This window comes from Leiobunum rupestre, chromosome 2 (assembly GCF_980474605.1).
Source record: "Leiobunum rupestre chromosome 2, qqLeiRupe1.1.hap1, whole genome shotgun sequence".
NCBI classification, from domain to species: Eukaryota; Metazoa; Arthropoda; class Arachnida; order Opiliones; family Sclerosomatidae; genus Leiobunum; species Leiobunum rupestre.
In genome coordinates this window covers 68,391,237-68,411,609 of record NC_143385.1, presented here as the reverse complement: position 1 = coordinate 68,411,609, position 20,373 = coordinate 68,391,237, and the positions used below count along the sequence as shown (strand labels likewise).

Here is a 20,373-nt window from a genome sequence, read left to right as displayed (position 1 = left end):
TGTAACATTCATCAATATAATGCATAATGTAACATTCATCAATATAATGCATAATGTAACATTCATCAATATAATGCATAATGTAACATTCATCAATATAATGCATAATATTTAGCATTCATCAATATAATGCATAATATTTAACATTCATCAATATAATGCATAATGTAACATTCATCAATATAATGCATAATATTTAACATTCATCAATATAATGCATAATATTTAACATTCATCAATATAATGCATAATATTTAACATTCATCAATATAATGCATAATATTTGACATTCATCAATATAATGCATTATATTTAACATTCATCAATATAATGCATAATATTTAACATTCATCAATATAATGCATAATATTTAACATTCATCAATATAATGCATAATATTTAACATTCATCAATATAATGCATAATGTAACATTCATCAATATAATGCATAATATTTAACATTCATCAATATAATGCATAATATTTAACATTCATCAATATAATGCATAATGTAACATTCATCAATATAATGCATAATGTAACATTCATCAATATAATGCATAATGTAACATTCATCAATATAAAGCATAATGTAACATTCATCAATATAATGCATAATATTTAACATTCATCAATATAATGCATAATATTTAACATTCATCAATATAATGCATAATATTTAACATTCATCAATATAATGCATAATATTTAACATTCATCAATATAATGCATAATGTAACATTCAATATAATTCATAATATTTAACATTCATCAATATAATGCATAATATTTAACAATCATCAATATAATGCATAATATTTAACATTCATCAATATAATGCATAATGTAACATTCATCAATATAATGCATAATGTAACATTCATCAATATAAGGCATAATGTAACATTCATCAATATAATGCATAATATTTAACATTCATCAATATAATGCATAATATTTAACATTCATCAATATAATGCATAATATTTAACATTCATCAATATAATGCATAATGTAACATTCAATATAATGCATAATATTTAACAATCATCAATATAATGCATAATATTTAACAATCATCAATATAATGCATAATGTAACATTCATCAATATAATGCATAATGTAACATTCATCAATATAATGCATAATGTAACATTCATCAATATAATGCATAATGTAACATTCATCAATATAATGCATAATGTAACATTCATCAATATAATGCATAATGTAACATTCATCAATATAATGCATAATGTAACATTCATCAATATAATGCGTAATGTAACATTCATCAATATAATGCATAATATTTAACATTCATCAATATAAGGCATAATATTTAACATTCATCAATATAACTCATAATGTAACATTCATCAATATAATGCGTAATGTAACATTCATCAATATAATGCATAATATTTGACATTCATCAATATAATGCATAATATTTAACATTCATCAATATAATGCATAATATTTAACATTCATCAATATAATGCATAATATTTAACATTCATCAATATAATGCATAATATTTAACATTCATCAATATAATGCATAATATTTAACATTCATCAATATAATGCATAATGTAACATTCAATATAATGCGTAATGTAACATTCATCAATATAATGCATAATATTTAACATTCATCAATATAAGGCATAATATTTAACATTCATCAATATAATGCATAATGTAACATTCATCAATATAATGCGTAATGTAACATTCATCAATATAATGCATAATATTTGACATTCATCAATATAATGCATAATATTTAACATTCATCAATATAATGCATAATATTTAACATTCATCAATATAATGCATAATATTTAACATTCATCAATATAATGCATAATATTTAACATTCATCAATATAATGCATAATATTTAACATTCATCAATATAATGCATAATGTAACATTCAATATAATGCATAATGTAACATTCAATATAATGCATAATATTTAACATTCATCAATATAATGCATAATATTTAACAATCATCAATATAATGCATAATATTTAACAATCATCAATATAATGCATAATGTAACATTCATCAATATAATGCATAATGTAACATTCATCAATATAATGCATAATGTAACATTCATCAATATAATGCATAATGTAACATTCATCAATATAATGCATAATGTAACATTCATCAATATAATGCATAATGTAACATTCATCAATATAATGCGTAATGTAACATTCATCAATATAATGCATAATATTTAACATTCATCAATATAATGCATAATATTTAACATTCATCAATATAATGCATAATATTTAACATTCATCAATATAATGCATAATATTTAACATTCATCAATATAATGCATAATATTTAACATTCATCAATATAATGCATAATATTTAACATTCATCAATATAATGCATAATATTTAACATTCATCAATATAATGCATAATATTTAACATTCATCAATATAATGCATAATATTTAACATTCATCAATATAATGCATAATATTTAACATTCATCAATATAATGCATAATATTTAACATTCATCAATATAATGCATAATATTTAACATTCATCAATATAATGCATAATATTTAACATTCATCAATATAATGCATAATATTTAACATTCATCAATATAATGCATAATATTTAACATTCATCAATATAATGCATAATATTTAACATTCATCAATATAATGCATAATATTTAACATTCATCAATATAATGCATAATATTTAACATTCATCAATATAATGCATAATATTTAACATTCATCAATATAATGCATAATATTTAACATTCATCAATATAATGCATAATGTAACATTCAATATAATGCATAATATTTAACATTCATCAATATAATGCATAATATTTAACATTCATCAATATAATGCATAATATTTAACAATCATCAATATAATGCATAATATTTAACAATCATCAATATAATGCATAATGTAACATTCATCAATATAATGCATAATGTAACATTCATCAATATAATGCATAATGTAACATTCATCAATATAATGCATAATGTAACATTCATCAATATAATGCATAATGTAACATTCATCAATATAATGCGTAATGTAACATTCATCAATATAATGCATAATATTTAACATTCATCAATATAATGCATAATGTAACATTCATCAATATAATGCATAATGTAACATTCATCAATATAATGCATAATGTAACATTCATCAATATAATGCATAATATTTAACATTCATCAATATAATGCATAATATTTAACATTCATCAATATAATGCATAATATTTAACATTCATCAATATAATGCATAATATTTAACATTCATCAATATAATGCATAATATTTAACATTCATCAATATAATGCATAATATTTAACATTCATCAATATAATGCATAATATTTAACATTCATCAATATAATGCATAATATTTAACATTCATCAATATAATGCATAATATTTAACATTCATCAATATAATGCATAATATTTAACATTCATCAATATAATGCATAATGTAACATTCAATATAATGCATAATATTTAACATTCATCAATATAATGCATAATGTAACATTCAATATAATTCATAATATTTAACATTCATCAATATAATGCATAATATTTAACAATCATCAATATAATGCATAATATTTAACATTCATCAATATAATGCATAATGTAACATTCATCAATATAATGCATAATGTAACATTCATCAATATAAGGCATAATGTAACATTCATCAATATAATGCATAATATTTAACATTCATCAATATAATGCATAATATTTAACATTCATCAATATAATGCATAATATTTAACATTCATCAATATAATGCATAATATTTAACATTCATCAATATAATGCATAATGTAACATTCAATATAATGCATAATATTTAACAATCATCAATATAATGCATAATATTTAACAATCATCATTATAATGCATAATGTAACATTCATCAATATAATGCATAATGTAACATTCATCAATATAATGCATAATGTAACATTCATCAATATAATGCATAATGTAACATTCATCAATATAATGCATAATGTAACATTCATCAATATAATGCATAATGTAACATTCATCAATATAATGCATAATGTAACATTCATCAATATAATGCGTAATGTAACATTCATCAATATAATGCGTAATGTAACATTCATCAATATAATGCATAATATTTAACATTCATCAATATAAGGCATAATATTTAACATTCATCAATATAATGCATAATGTAACATTCAATATAATGCATAATGTAACATTCAATATAATGCATAATGTAACATTCAATATAATGCATAATGTAACATTCAATATAATGCATAATGTAACATTCAATATAATGCATAATGTAACATTCAATATAATGCATAATATTTAACATTCATCAATATAATGCATAATGTAACATTCATCAATATAATGCATAATGTAACATTCATCAATATAATGCATGTAACATTCATCAATATAATGCATAATGTAACATTCATCAATATAATGCATAATGTAACATTCATCAATATAATGCATAATGTAACATTCATCAATATAATGCATAATGTAACATTCATCAATATAATGCATAATGTAACATTCATCAATATAATGCATAATGTAACATTCATCAATATAATGCATAATATTTAACATTCATCAATATAATGCATAATATTTAACATTCATCAATATAATGCATAATGTAACATTCATCAATATAATGCATAATATTTAACATTCATCAATATAATGCATAATATTTAACATTCATCAATATAATGCATAATATTTGACATTCATCAATATAATGCATAATATTTAACATTCATCAATATAATGCATAATATTTAACATTCATCAATATAATGCATAATATTTAACATTCATCAATATAATGCATAATATTTAACATTCATCAATATAATGCATAATATTTAACATTCATCAATATAATGCATAATATTTAACATTCATCAATATAATGCATAATATTTAACATTCATCAATATAATGCATTATGTAACATTCAATATAATGCATAATGTAACATTCAATATAATGCATAATATTTAACATTCATCAATATAATGCATAATATTTAACAATCATCAATATAATGCATAATATTTAACAATCATCAATATAATGCATAATGTAACATTCATCAATATAATGCATAATGTAACATTCATCAATATAATGCATAATGTAACATTCATCAATATAATGCATAATGTAACATTCATCAATATAATGCATAATGTAACATTCATCAATATAATGCATAATGTAACATTCATCAATATAATGCATAATGTAACATTCATCAATATAATGCGTAATGTAACATTCATCAATATAATGCATAATGTAACATTCATCAATATAATGCGTAATGTAACATTCATCAATATAATGCGTAATATTTAACATTCATCAATATAATGCATAATATTTAACATTCATCAATATAATGCATAATATTTAACATTCATCAATATAATGCATAATATTTAACATTCATCAATATAATGCATAATATTTAACATTCATCAATATAATGCATAATATTTAACATTCATCAATATAATGCATAATATTTAACATTCATCAATATAATGCATAATATTTAACATTCATCAATATAATGCATAATATTTAACATTCATCAATATAATGCATAATATTTAACATTCATCAATATAATGCATAATATTTAACATTCATCAATATAATGCATAATGTAACATTCAATATAATGCATAATATTTAACATTCATCAATATAATGCATAATATTTAACAATCATCAATATAATGCATAATATTTAACAATCATCAATATAATGCATAATGTAACATTCATCAATATAATGCATAATGTAACATTCATCAATATAATGCATAATGTAACATTCATCAATATAATGCATAATGTAACATTCATCAATATAATGCATAATGTAACATTCATCAATATAATGCATAATGTAACATTCATCAATATAATGCATAATGTAACATTCATCAATATAATGCATAATATTTAACATTCATCAATATAATGCATAATGTAACATTCATCAATATAATGCATAATGTAACATTCATCAATATAATGCATAATATTTAACATTCATCAATATAATGCATAATATTTAACATTCATCAATATAATGCATAATATTTAACATTCATCAATATAATGCATAATATTTAACATTCATCAATATAATGCATAATATTTAACATTCATCAATATAATGCATAATATTTAACATTCATCAATATAATGCATAATATTTAACATTCATCAATATAATGCATAATATTTAACATTCATCAATATAATGCATAATATTTAACATTCATCAATATAATGCATAATATTTAACATTCATCAATATAATGCATAATATTTAACATTCATCAATATAATGCATAATATTTAACAATCATCAATATAATGCATAATATTTAACAATCATCAATATAATGCATAATGTAACATTCATCAATATAATGCATAATGTAACATTCATCAATATAATGCATAATGTAACATTCATCAATATAATGCATAATGTAACATTCATCAATATAATGCATAATGTAACATTCATCAATATAATGCGTAATGTAACATTCATCAATATAATGCATAATATTTAACATTCATCAATATAATGCATAATGTAACATTCATCAATATAATGCATAATGTAACATTCATCAATATAATGCATAATGTAACATTCATCAATATAATGCATAATATTTAACAATCATCAATATAATGCATAATATTTAACAATCATCATTATAATGCATAATGTAACATTCATCAATATAATGCATAATGTAACATTCATCAATATAATGCATAATGTAACATTCATCAATATAATGCATAATGTAACATTCATCAATATAATGCATAATGTAACATTCATCAATATAATGCATAATGTAACATTCATCAATATAATGCATAATGTAACATTCATCAATATAATGCGTAATGTAACATTCATCAATATAATGCGTAATGTAACATTCATCAATATAATGCATAATATTTAACATTCATCAATATAAGGCATAATATTTAACATTCATCAATATAATGCATAATGTAACATTCAATATAATGCATAATGTAACATTCAATATAATGCATAATGTAACATTCAATATAATGCATAATGTAACATTCAATATAATGCATAATGTAACATTCAATATAATGCATAATATTTAACATTCATCAATATAATGCATAATGTAACATTCATCAATATAATGCATAATGTAACATTCATCAATATAATGCATGTAACATTCATCAATATAATGCATAATGTAACATTCATCAATATAATGCATAATGTAACATTCATCAATATAATGCATAATGTAACATTCATCAATATAATGCATAATGTAACATTCATCAATATAATGCATAATGTAACATTCATCAATATAATGCATAATGTAACATTCATCAATATAATGCATAATATTTAACATTCATCAATATAATGCATAATATTTAACATTCATCAATATAATGCATAATGTAACATTCATCAATATAATGCATAATATTTAACATTCATCAATATAATGCATAATATTTAACATTCATCAATATAATGCATAATATTTGACATTCATCAATATAATGCATAATATTTAACATTCATCAATATAATGCATAATATTTAACATTCATCAATATAATGCATAATATTTAACATTCATCAATATAATGCATAATATTTAACATTCATCAATATAATGCATAATATTTAACATTCATCAATATAATGCATAATATTTAACATTCATCAATATAATGCATAATATTTAACATTCATCAATATAATGCATTATGTAACATTCAATATAATGCATAATGTAACATTCAATATAATGCATAATATTTAACATTCATCAATATAATGCATAATATTTAACAATCATCAATATAATGCATAATATTTAACAATCATCAATATAATGCATAATGTAACATTCATCAATATAATGCATAATGTAACATTCATCAATATAATGCATAATGTAACATTCATCAATATAATGCATAATGTAACATTCATCAATATAATGCATAATGTAACATTCATCAATATAATGCATAATGTAACATTCATCAATATAATGCGTAATGTAACATTCATCAATATAATGCGTAATGTAACATTCATCAATATAATGCGTAATATTTAACATTCATCAATATAATGCGTAATATTTAACATTCATCAATATAATGCATAATATTTAACATTCATCAATATAATGCATAATATTTAACATTCATCAATATAATGCATAATATTTAACATTCATCAATATAATGCATAATATTTAACATTCATCAATATAATGCATAATATTTAACATTCATCAATATAATGCATAATATTTAACATTCATCAATATAATGCATAATATTTAACATTCATCAATATAATGCATAATATTTAACATTCATCAATATAATGCATAATATTTAACATTCATCAATATAATGCATAATGTAACATTCAATATAATGCATAATATTTAACATTCATCAATATAATGCATAATATTTAACAATCATCAATATAATGCATAATATTTAACAATCATCAATATAATGCATAATGTAACATTCATCAATATAATGCATAATGTAACATTCATCAATATAATGCATAATGTAACATTCATCAATATAATGCATAATGTAACATTCATCAATATAATGCATAATGTAACATTCATCAATATAATGCATAATGTAACATTCATCAATATAATGCGTAATGTAACATTCATCAATATAATGCATAATATTTAACATTCATCAATATAATGCATAATGTAACATTCATCAATATAATGCATAATGTAACATTCATCAATATAATGCATAATGTTTAACATTCATCAATATAATGCATAATATTTAACATTCATCAATATAATGCATAATATTTAACATTCATCAATATAATGCATAATATTTAACATTCATCAATATAATGCATAATATTTAACATTCATCAATATAATGCATAATATTTAACATTCATCAATATAATGCATAATATTTAACATTCATCAATATAATGCATAATATTTAACATTCATCAATATAATGCATAATATTTAACATTCATCAATATAATGCATAATATTTAACATTCATCAATATAATGCATAATATTTAACATTCATCAATATAATGCATAATATTTAACATTCATCAATATAATGCATAATATTTAACATTCATCAATATAATGCATAATATTTAACATTCATCAATATAATGCATAATGTAACATTCAATATAATGCATAATATTTAACATTCATCAATATAATGCATAATATTTAACATTCATCAATATAATGCATAATATTTAACATTCATCAATATAATGCATAATATTTAACATTCATCAATATAATGCATAATATTTAACATTCATCAATATAATGCATAATATTTAACATTCATCAATATAATGCATAATATTTAACATTCATCAATATAATGCATAATATTTAACATTCATCAATATAATGCATAATATTTAACATTCATCAATATAATGCATAATATTTAACATTCATCAATATAATGCATAATATTTAACATTCATCAATATAATGCATAATATTTAACATTCATCAATATAATGCATAATATTTAACATTCATCAATATAATGCATAATATTTAACATTCATCAATATAATGCATAATATTTAACATTCATCAATATAATGCATAATATTTAACATTCATCAATATAATGCATAATATTTAACATTCATCAATATAATGCATAATATTTAACATTCATCAATATAATGCATAATATTTAACATTCATCAATATAATGCATAATATTTAACATTCATCAATATAATGCATAATATTTAACATTCATCAATATAATGCATAATATTTAACATTCATCAATATAATGCATAATATTTAACATTCATCAATATAATGCATAATATTTAACATTCATCAATATAATGCATAATATTTAACATTCATCAATATAATGCATAATATTTAACATTCATCAATATAATGCATAATATTTAACATTCATCAATATAATGCATAATATTTAACATTCATCAATATAATGCATAATATTTAACATTCATCAATATAATGCATAATATTTAACATTCATCAATATAATGCATAATATTTAACATTCATCAATATAATGCATAATATTTAACATTCATCAATATAATGCATAATATTTAACATTCATCAATATAATGCATAATATTTAACATTCATCAATATAATGCATAATATTTAACATTCATCAATATAATGCATAATATTTAACATTCATCAATATAATGCATAATATTTAACATTCATCAATATAATGCATAATATTTAACATTCATCAATATAATGCATAATATTTAACATTCATCAATATAATGCATAATATTTAACATTCATCAATATAATGCATAATATTTAACATTCATCAATATAATGCATAATATTTAACATTCATCAATATAATGCATAATATTTAACATTCATCAATATAATGCATAATATTTAACATTCATCAATATAATGCATAATATTTAACATTCATCAATATAATGCATAATATTTAACATTCATCAATATAATGCATAATATTTAACATTCATCAATATAATGCATAATATTTAACATTCATCAATATAATGCATAATATTTAACATTCATCAATATAATGCATAATATTTAACATTCATCAATATAATGCATAATATTTAACATTCATCAATATAATGCATAATATTTAACATTCATCAATATAATGCATAATATTTAACATTCATCAATATAATGCATAATATTTAACATTCATCAATATAATGCATAATATTTAACATTCATCAATATAATGCATAATATTTAACATTCATCAATATAATGCATAATATTTAACATTCATCAATATAATGCATAATATTTAACATTCATCAATATAATGCATAATATTTAACATTCATCAATATAATGCATAATATTTAACATTCATCAATATAATGCATAATATTTAACATTCATCAATATAATGCATAATATTTAACATTCATCAATATAATGCATAATATTTAACATTCATCAATATAATGCAAAATATTTAACATTTATGAATATTATAAAGAACCTATATATACTGAAGAATAACGATGTCGAGGGTATTTTAGTCGTAACTCCCAAATCCCCATCATGCTCTAACAGGAGTAAGCTCCTTTTCCCTCTCGCAGCGAAACGACATCTTGTGACACGATTCGAAGCTTACGCCGGTGACAATCTCATGAGCCGGCGGGGGGGGGAGGGGTGGAACTAGGCTAACGAGGTCCCCGGATCATCTCAACACAGTCATTCTCCCGACAGTATCAAGAAAAACACTAATAATATATAATCAAGAATGTATTTATTTATTCTCAGGGAGAATGAATATGTTGAGATTATTTTTAGCGTTTCTAAAATTCCACCCGTTGGGGCCCCCGGTATGCTCCTCCGCTTTAATAAAATCAAATAATACTGCAATCTCATTGGTTCTTAAAAATTACGTTTTCCGACGCGATTAACGCTGCTGCGAGGACGCAAAAAATAAGACCGCCTCCTTTTTATCCCCCCCCTAATTCCAATTAGAAATTATAATTTAAAGTTATTAATACATAAAATGTGACGAAGAACAACTTTCTAATTGGAATTTTTGCTCTAAACGTAATGGTTCGAGGTTATTTTAGTATGACCTTGAAGACAACGGTTCAAGGTCATACAATTTTCCAAATATTAAAATATCCTACCATGATGCGATTGTCTAGCAAATTTCGATAATGTAGCACGACTTGTTTTGGAGTTATTAGCGCTGTCTTGCAATTTTCCCTTTTACGACATTTGTGATTTTGGTTAAATTTTTCTCGACTTACTATTGGTCGACTCCGATCATGTTCACGCTATGTAGGCATAAAACGTGACGGGGAACACTTTTCTAATTGAAACCAACTTTCTAACACTTACGGTTCTCGAGATAGTTTTTGGATGACCTTGAAGACATGGTTCAAGGTCATCGAGGTTATCATTCTTCTTTGGCCCCCTGCACGTGCTACGTAACAAAAATTTCAAATTCCTAGAGAAAACGGTTTCTGAGATATTCGCCCTGGATCGTTTTTTAGTGGACACCCTGTATAGGATAAATTCCATTAAAATGAAGGGAAAATATAGGATACATTTCTTTAAAATTAAGGGAAAATGTAGGATGAATACCATTAAAATTACAGGAAAATATAGGATAAATTCCATTACAATTACAGGAAAATATAGGATAAATTCCATTACAATTACAGGAAAATATAGGATAAATTCCATTAAAATTACAGGAAAATATAGGATAAATTCCATTAAAATTACAGGAAAATATAGGATAAATTCCATTAAAATTACAGGAAAATATAGGATAAATTCCATTAAAATTACAGGAAAATATAGGATAAATTCCATTAAAATAACAGGAAAATATAGGATAAATTCCATTAAAATTACAGGAAAATATAGGATAAATTCCATTAAAATTACAGGAAAATATAGGATAAATTCCATTAAAATTACAGAAAAATATAGGTTTCAAGTACTTATGAAGTGGAAATCCATAGGTTTTAAATAGAATTTGGTTTAATAATTGGTTAGGCGAGCGAAAATTTATAATATTTCTGAAATTCTTTCTAACTTTGTAGATTTTGATTTCTAAAGACATAATTGCAACATATAAAGCCCGAAAAATTCCACAAATTTAGTAAAAGAAATAGGTAAATAATGTAGTTATAGGAAGTTAAAGGAACACATTGAAAATATAGGAAAAAATATAAAATATAAGTGTTGTGGTCACCCTGGACTTCTGATAAAATAGCTTAATGAAGCTATTTCTATGACGCGCCGCCGGCTTACTTTAATACATTCGCAACAACAAAAAAGAATACGCTCAAAAGAATCCCGTTAAAAACGTATCAAAGCAAACCATTCCTCGAAAAAAAAGTTGTTCGAGTAAACAAAATATTTCACAGACGAGTCTATTTTCTGGATCTAGCAAAATGACACCGTGCTGTCAAAAACAGTAACTGCTGGCCGCCGTTAAAGAAATACGAGTTCGAATACGGAACAGGGAGCGCCATGCCGGTATTGAAAACAATTTGACAAAGGTGAAATTTAATCCGGCGCTTAAGTCGCCATCTACAATCGTAAAATTATTAAATTGTTAAATTATTAATGGCATTTCTTAATTTTAATGTAATATTAATGGCATTTCTTAGTTTTAATGTAATATTAATGGCATTTCTTAATTTTAATGTAATATTAATGTCATTTCTTAATTTTAATGTAATATTAATGGCATTTCTTAATTTTAATGTAATATTAATGGCATTTCTTAATTTTAATGAAATATTAATGGCATTTCTTAATTTTAATGAAATATTAATGGCATTTCTTAATTTTAATGAAATATTAATGGCATTTCTTAATTTTAATGAAATATTAATGGCATTTCTTAATTTTAATGTGATATTAATGGCATTTCTTAATTTTAATGTAATATTAATGGCATTTCTTAATTTTAACGTAATATTAATGGCATTTCTTAATTTTTATGTAATATTAATTGCATTTCTTAATTTTAACGTAATATTAATCGTATTTCTTAATTTTAATGTAATATTAATGGCATTTCTTAATTTTTATGTAATATTAATTTCATTTCTTACTTTTAACGTAATATTAATCGCATTTCTTAATTTTAATGTAATAATTATGGCATTTCTTAATTTTAATGTAATAATTATGGCATTTCTTAATTTTAATGTAATATTAATGGCATTTCTTAATTTTTATGTAATAATAATTGCATTTCTTAATTTCTATGTAATAATAATGGCATTTCTTAATTTCAATGTAATATTAATGGCATTTCTTAATTTTAATGTAATATTAATGGCATTTCTTAATTTTAATGTAATATTAATGGCATTTCTTAATTTTAATGTAATATTAATGGCATTTCTTAATTTTAATGTAATATTAATGGCATTTCTTAATTTTAATGTAATATTAATGGCATTTCTTAATTTTAACGTAATATTAATGGCATTTCTTAATTTTTATGTAATATTAATTGCATTTCTTAATTTTAACGTAATATTAATCGCATTTCTTAATTTTAATGTAACATTAATTACATTTCTTAATTTTAATGTAACATTAATTACATTTCTTAATTTTAATGTATTATTAATCTTTTAATTTTATTTAATATTAATTAAATTCTCAAATTTTATTTAATATTAATCTCATTCCTAAATTTTATTAAATATTAATTTCATTCTCAAATTTTATTTAATATTAATCTCATTCCTAAATTTTATTAAATATTAATTTCATTCTTAAATTTTACTTAATATTTATTTCATTCTTAAATTTTACTTAATATTTATTTCATTCTTAAATTTTGTTTCATATTAAAACATTTTGATTTTACATGTAACCTCCATCTCCACTAGATAGATGGCTCCACATTCCTAGAACAAACAGTGAAAAGCCCTCTATATCATAGAGTATATATACTCTCCTTCTCTAACCTGGACACAGTTTGCAGCTATCCAAGCGCCACTCTACCTTTGGCAATGATGTCAACCTAAACGAAATTTATCAGTTTATCAGAGTATAAATCCGGCGCCATCTATGACGCGCCGGTCTAAAAAAAGGCGGAAAAAGAAACGAACAGGAGTTATGGAGTAGCTACAAACTCCAAACTGAATTTTAAAGTGGGTGAATTTGAATTTCATAAATTTTGTTATCTGCGCAAGAGTTGAGAAATTGCAGTAGCGTAATTCGGTGGAGCGTAAAAAAGATAATATTGGCAATTTGATTTCAATCATTGACTTAAGACACTTATTATACTTCTATTATTTATGAAAATGTCAAAAAAATGGTTGCTATTGCAATAACCATTCAAAGCAAAATTATTAAATTAAATGCAATTTAACTTAATGTAGTTGTATCACATTACCATGGCTGCTGTTGCAATAACAATTTGAAGCAAAATAATTAAATTGCAATTAATTTAATTTTGTTGGATGACAATAATTCGAATAAAATCCAATTAATTTAACGTTGTTGGTTCACAATAATCAATTCAATTCAATGCAATTAAAATTAATTTTATGTTGTTGGTTCACAATAATGAAATTCAATTCAATGCAATTAAAATTAATTTAATGTTGTTGGTTCACAATAACTCAGTTCAATTACAATTAATTTCATGTTGTTGGTTAACCCGGCCACCGGAGTTGAAGGCTTTAAAAGTCGCTCGATGACTTAGGCCTGAGGTGGTGCCTTGGGTATTAGCCTATCTGATGATGATTATTATTATTATTAATTAAATTCAATTACAATTAATTTATTGTAGTTGGTTCACAATAATTCAATTAAATTAAATTCAAATTAATTTAATGTAGTTGGTTCACAATAATTAAATTAAATTCAAATTAATTTAATTTTGTCGGTTCACATTACCATGGTGGTTGTTGTTTCAAAAGAAAATACTTAAATTAATTTCATTAATTGATTAAAAGTAAAACCAGTTACAAAATGTTTAACAATTTCTAAGGTCGCAGAAATGCATACTAGGTTTGTACTGTTTGCGCAGTTAATTAGCCGAAAATATAATTTTCACTCAAATTGAACTTCATTTAATATATATTGATTTCTAGACGAAAAATCCATAATATGGTACGATGTTAGTCTATGCTGTCTACTTGGTCATCGTGTATTCTACTGTAGCGAGAAAATACTATAAATTTTCCCAAATCTCGGGAGAGCTAACGAATAAAACTAACATTGAAATCATTTTCAATCTCAAAGTTCAAACACTATTTAAAAAGTATTAGCAGCTACTGACTCCTTTCGAGAAATATTGATTTAGGCCGCTCGAGAAAAATACAGGCCCAGCAAGTTAAATCAATAATGTTTTCGGGTTAAACATTTTCCGAAAGTATTCGTTCCTGTGTAAGATTCAAATTCCCTGACTATTCCCTGTTTTCCCTGGCCATTTTAAGAGATTTTCCCTGACTTTTTAAAGGCAAAATCAAAACATTTTTAACTTCATATTTCACTTTTATCAGAAGTTAATAAATTGAAATCAACATTTATTTCAGTAAAAACGTTATTGCAACGTTAAAGAATTAGCAAAACTTTCAAAGAACAAAATGATAACTCTAAATCAATGACAAATTCTTAGATTAAATTACCTTCAAAAAGTGTCAAGATAAAATTTAATTCCCCGACCTTTTACGAATTCTTTTAATTCTCCGACCTTTTACGAATTCTTTAAATTCCCCGACCTTTTACAAATTCTTTAAATTCCCCGACCTTTTACAAATTCTTTAAATTCCCCGACCTTTTACAAATTCTTTAAATTCCCCGACCTTTTACAAATTCTTTAAATTCCCCGACCTTTTACAAATTCTTTAAATTCCCCGACCTTTTACAAATTCTTTAAATTCCCCGACCTTTTACGAATTCTTTAAATTCCCCGACCTTTTACGAATTCTTTAAATTCCCCGACCTTTTACGAATTCTTTAAATTCCCCGACCTTTTACAAATTCTTTAAATTCCCCGACCTTTTACAAATTCTTTAAATTCCCCGACCTTTTACAAATTCTTTTAATTCCCCGACCTTTTACAAATTCTTTTAATTCCCCGACCTTTTACAAATTCTTTTAATTCCCCGACCTTTTACAAATTCTTTTAATTCCCCGACCTTTTACAAATTCTTTTAATTCCCCGACCTTTTACAAATTCTTTTAATTCCCCGACCTTTTACAAATTCTTTTAATTCCCCGACCTTTTACAAATTCTTTTAATTCCCCGACCTTTTACAAATTCTTTTAATTCCCCGACCTTTTACAAATTCTTTAAATTCCCCGACCTTTTACAAATTCTTTAAATTCCCCGACCTTTTACAAATTCTTTAAATTCCCCGACCTTTTACGAATTCTTTAAATTCCCCGACCTTTTACGAATTCTTTAAATTCCCCGACCTTTTACGAATTCTTTAAATTCCCCGACCTTTTACAAATTCTTTAAATTCCCCGACCTTTTACGAATTCTTTAAATTCCCCGACCTTTTACGAATTCTTTAAATTCCCCGACCTTTTACGAATTCTTTAAATTCCCCGACCTTTTACGAATTCTTTAAATTCCCCGACCTTTTACGAATTCTTTAAATTCCCCGACCTTTTACGAATTCTTTAAATTCCCCGACCTTTTACAAATTCTTTAAATTCCCCGACCTTTTACAAATTCTTTAAATTCCCCGACCTTTTACAAATTCTTTAAATTCCCCGACCTTTTACAAATTCTTTAAATTCCCCGACCTTTTACAAATTCTTTAAATTCCCCGACCTTTTACAAATTCTTTAAATTCCCCGACCTTTTACAAATTCTTTAAATTCCCCGACCTTTTACAAATTCTTTAAATTCCCCGACCTTTTAAAAATTCTTAAAATTCCCCGACCTTTTAAAAATTCTTAAAATTCCCCGACCTTTTAAAAATTCTTAAAATTCCCCGACCTTTTAAAAATTCTTAAAATTCCCCGACCTTTTAAAAATTCTTAAAATTCCCCGACCTTTTACGAATTCTTTAAATTCCCTGACCTTTCCCTGACTTTATACTAATTCTTAAAAGACCCATTTTTAAATTCCGACTTTTCCTTGATTTCCGCGACTTGTGGCAGCGCTGTTGTTTAGCGTCGCACATTCTCCGTCCTCCTAAATAGATCATTGGCAAAATAAATGCTGAAACATCATCACATCCGATACTTTTAAAATTATGCCATATTTTTTAGCCATCAAGAAGTTCAATAGATAAAAGAATGAATAGGCTCTAAAAAATGCTGATGCGCGCACATTTACGAACGGAATCTCTCTCTCCTTTCGCTTTTGTTACAGTAGCGACATCTAGGGACGCCACGGATAACTACCGGCATGGTATAGCAGGATAAAACTACTACTAACAAAGGCGGGGCGCAAAAACAAACCACCCGAGACGAAAGGGCAATTTCATCGTGACATCTCACGGAAACGACGTGACAAAAAATAAATAAACCAAAATAAAACGAAATAAAGCAAGCGAAAGTGGGGGTCCTACCTTAAATCTTCAAGGCACGACGAGGTCACCATCCATGATCTAAGAGCGTTATCAGTTTTTAGTCCATAATTTTGATATTGTTGGTCACAACGTTGAAGCACTTTCACCAAATTTTGATGAAGTTGGTCACAGAGTTGACGAAATTGAGCCAATATTGACAATGTTAATCGGAGCGTTGACGAACTTTCAAAAAGTTCATTATGTTGGTCACAGCGTTCGCGAACTTTCACCAATTTTGATAAAGTTGTTCACAGCATTGACGAAATTGAGCCTATATTGATTGATCAAGTTGATCACAGCGTTCGCGAACTTTCACTTATTTTGATCAAGTTGGTCAAAGCGTTGACGAGATTCAAGCAATTTTGAGATTCCAATTATTACAGATCAAAAGGTGGTTGAATGAAATAGCCCAATAAAGGTTCAGATCTAAATAAAAATTGAAAACGTTATTGAGATTAAAATTTAATTTTAACTAGGGATGCACCGATATGGGTACAGCCGATATATCGGCTATCCATGGCCGATAATATCGGCTGATATTAACAAAGTTATCTATCAAAACAGTAGTGTATATAATAAAATCATTGAATAAGACGGTTCGGTACACTGTCATACCATTTAATCCTAATTTTTCAAGAAAAAACATTTGCAAGAGCATATCCGAATATGTTTATTTTCATTTTACTTGATAAATTTTTTCTATCACAAATCAAATATCGTTTGTTTTTATTTGTTTACACTCGTAACCCCCTGGTCTAAAAAAAGGTATGATCTAGCTTCTGAAGTCTGGTGCACGTTCCGCCAATCAAACCAAATATTAGTTAATCGAGAATTTTCTTATTTTTAAATATTTTTCTGGAAAATATTTTTCTAATACCGGTATCGGCCAATATCGGCTTCGCTTAAGGGGTGGAAAGACATTTTATACTGTTTATTATTATTTTTGTTTTTTATATTTTACTTTTTATTTTAATTTTTTTACTGTTTCTTTTTTCGATCCAATATAAAGAACAATTTTTTTTAAATACCATGTTGGATTTTTAGAGACTCGCGTACATCAAGGTGTAAAGAATTTTTTAAACAAGTATATTTTATATCTTCAGTAAAATAAATAAAATGTCTTTCCACCCCTTGTATCGATTGCATTGTTCCCCTGATGATGGCCTAGATAAGCCGAAACTATAGTCGGTCTTTTAATAAACTGATTTAAATATTGTGCACAATAAAAACCGTTGTTTTTAAAATTCCTTATTGTAATCTATGCACAAGTAGCTACACTTAATTTTATCGTATGTTAATAGTATTGTTACTTATGATGCTATTAATATAAAATAGTTTGACATTCATTAAATAGAACATTTAATAATTCTCATTCATATTTAATTTACTAGAAATATACTGAAATTGGTCTGAAAAAAAAGGTTAGACAAACGATTTTCCAAAATAATCATTTTGGAATTTTCGAATCAGATTTAGAACGATAAGGAAATTTGATTTTCGTGCAGAAATTGAAGTCTCGTCTTACTTTTTTGTTATAAATTTAACTATTTCGCGTTGCAGTACAACATAACTTCGAACGTGAACGGCCCCACTTCGAAAGCTTTAAACGTCGGCGATATTAAGCTGCGCAAAACTCTTCCGATTTATCTTTTCTCGGGAACAAATCGTGGGAAAAAAGGGTCGGATTTTGGAGGAACTTTTTCCAATTATCGGCTGTCTTTATTAAACCCAAAAACCCTGGCGGGCCCAAAAGAAAACCCTTCCTCTTGATTTAAATGGTTTTTTTAAACCCTTTCCACACTCCAAGGGACAGCGTTATTTTGTTTTTTTCTATTCCCGGGTGACAGAAGAATTTATCGGAAAATTTGCCTGTCAGAAAAATACACTAATTTACTATTGATTCAGCGATTTTGTCGGAACAAATTATCATTCGTTTAAAAAATATTTTTTTATCAAATATATTATTAAGGGGTTTCTTTAGGCTTGTTCCGGGATTTCGGAGTAGGGTAAAAAGAGTAAGGCTATGACGTCATTTTACTC

The 20,373-nt window shown here is 24.2% G+C and overlaps 1 protein-coding gene across 2 annotated transcripts in view; it reads right to left on the bottom strand.

Moving 5' to 3' along the window:
• LOC149958868 (protein-tyrosine sulfotransferase-like) overlaps window positions 1-18,428 on the bottom strand; it is a 277,380-nt gene extending 258,952 nt beyond the window's left edge. For both annotated transcript variants that reach the window (XM_090166268.1, XM_090166271.1), the window contains exon 1: window positions 18,334-18,428. The gene's annotated coding sequence lies outside the window, so the exon portion shown is untranslated. The remainder of the gene's footprint in view (window positions 1-18,333) is intronic.
• Window positions 18,429-20,373: the final 1,945 nt, after the last annotated feature.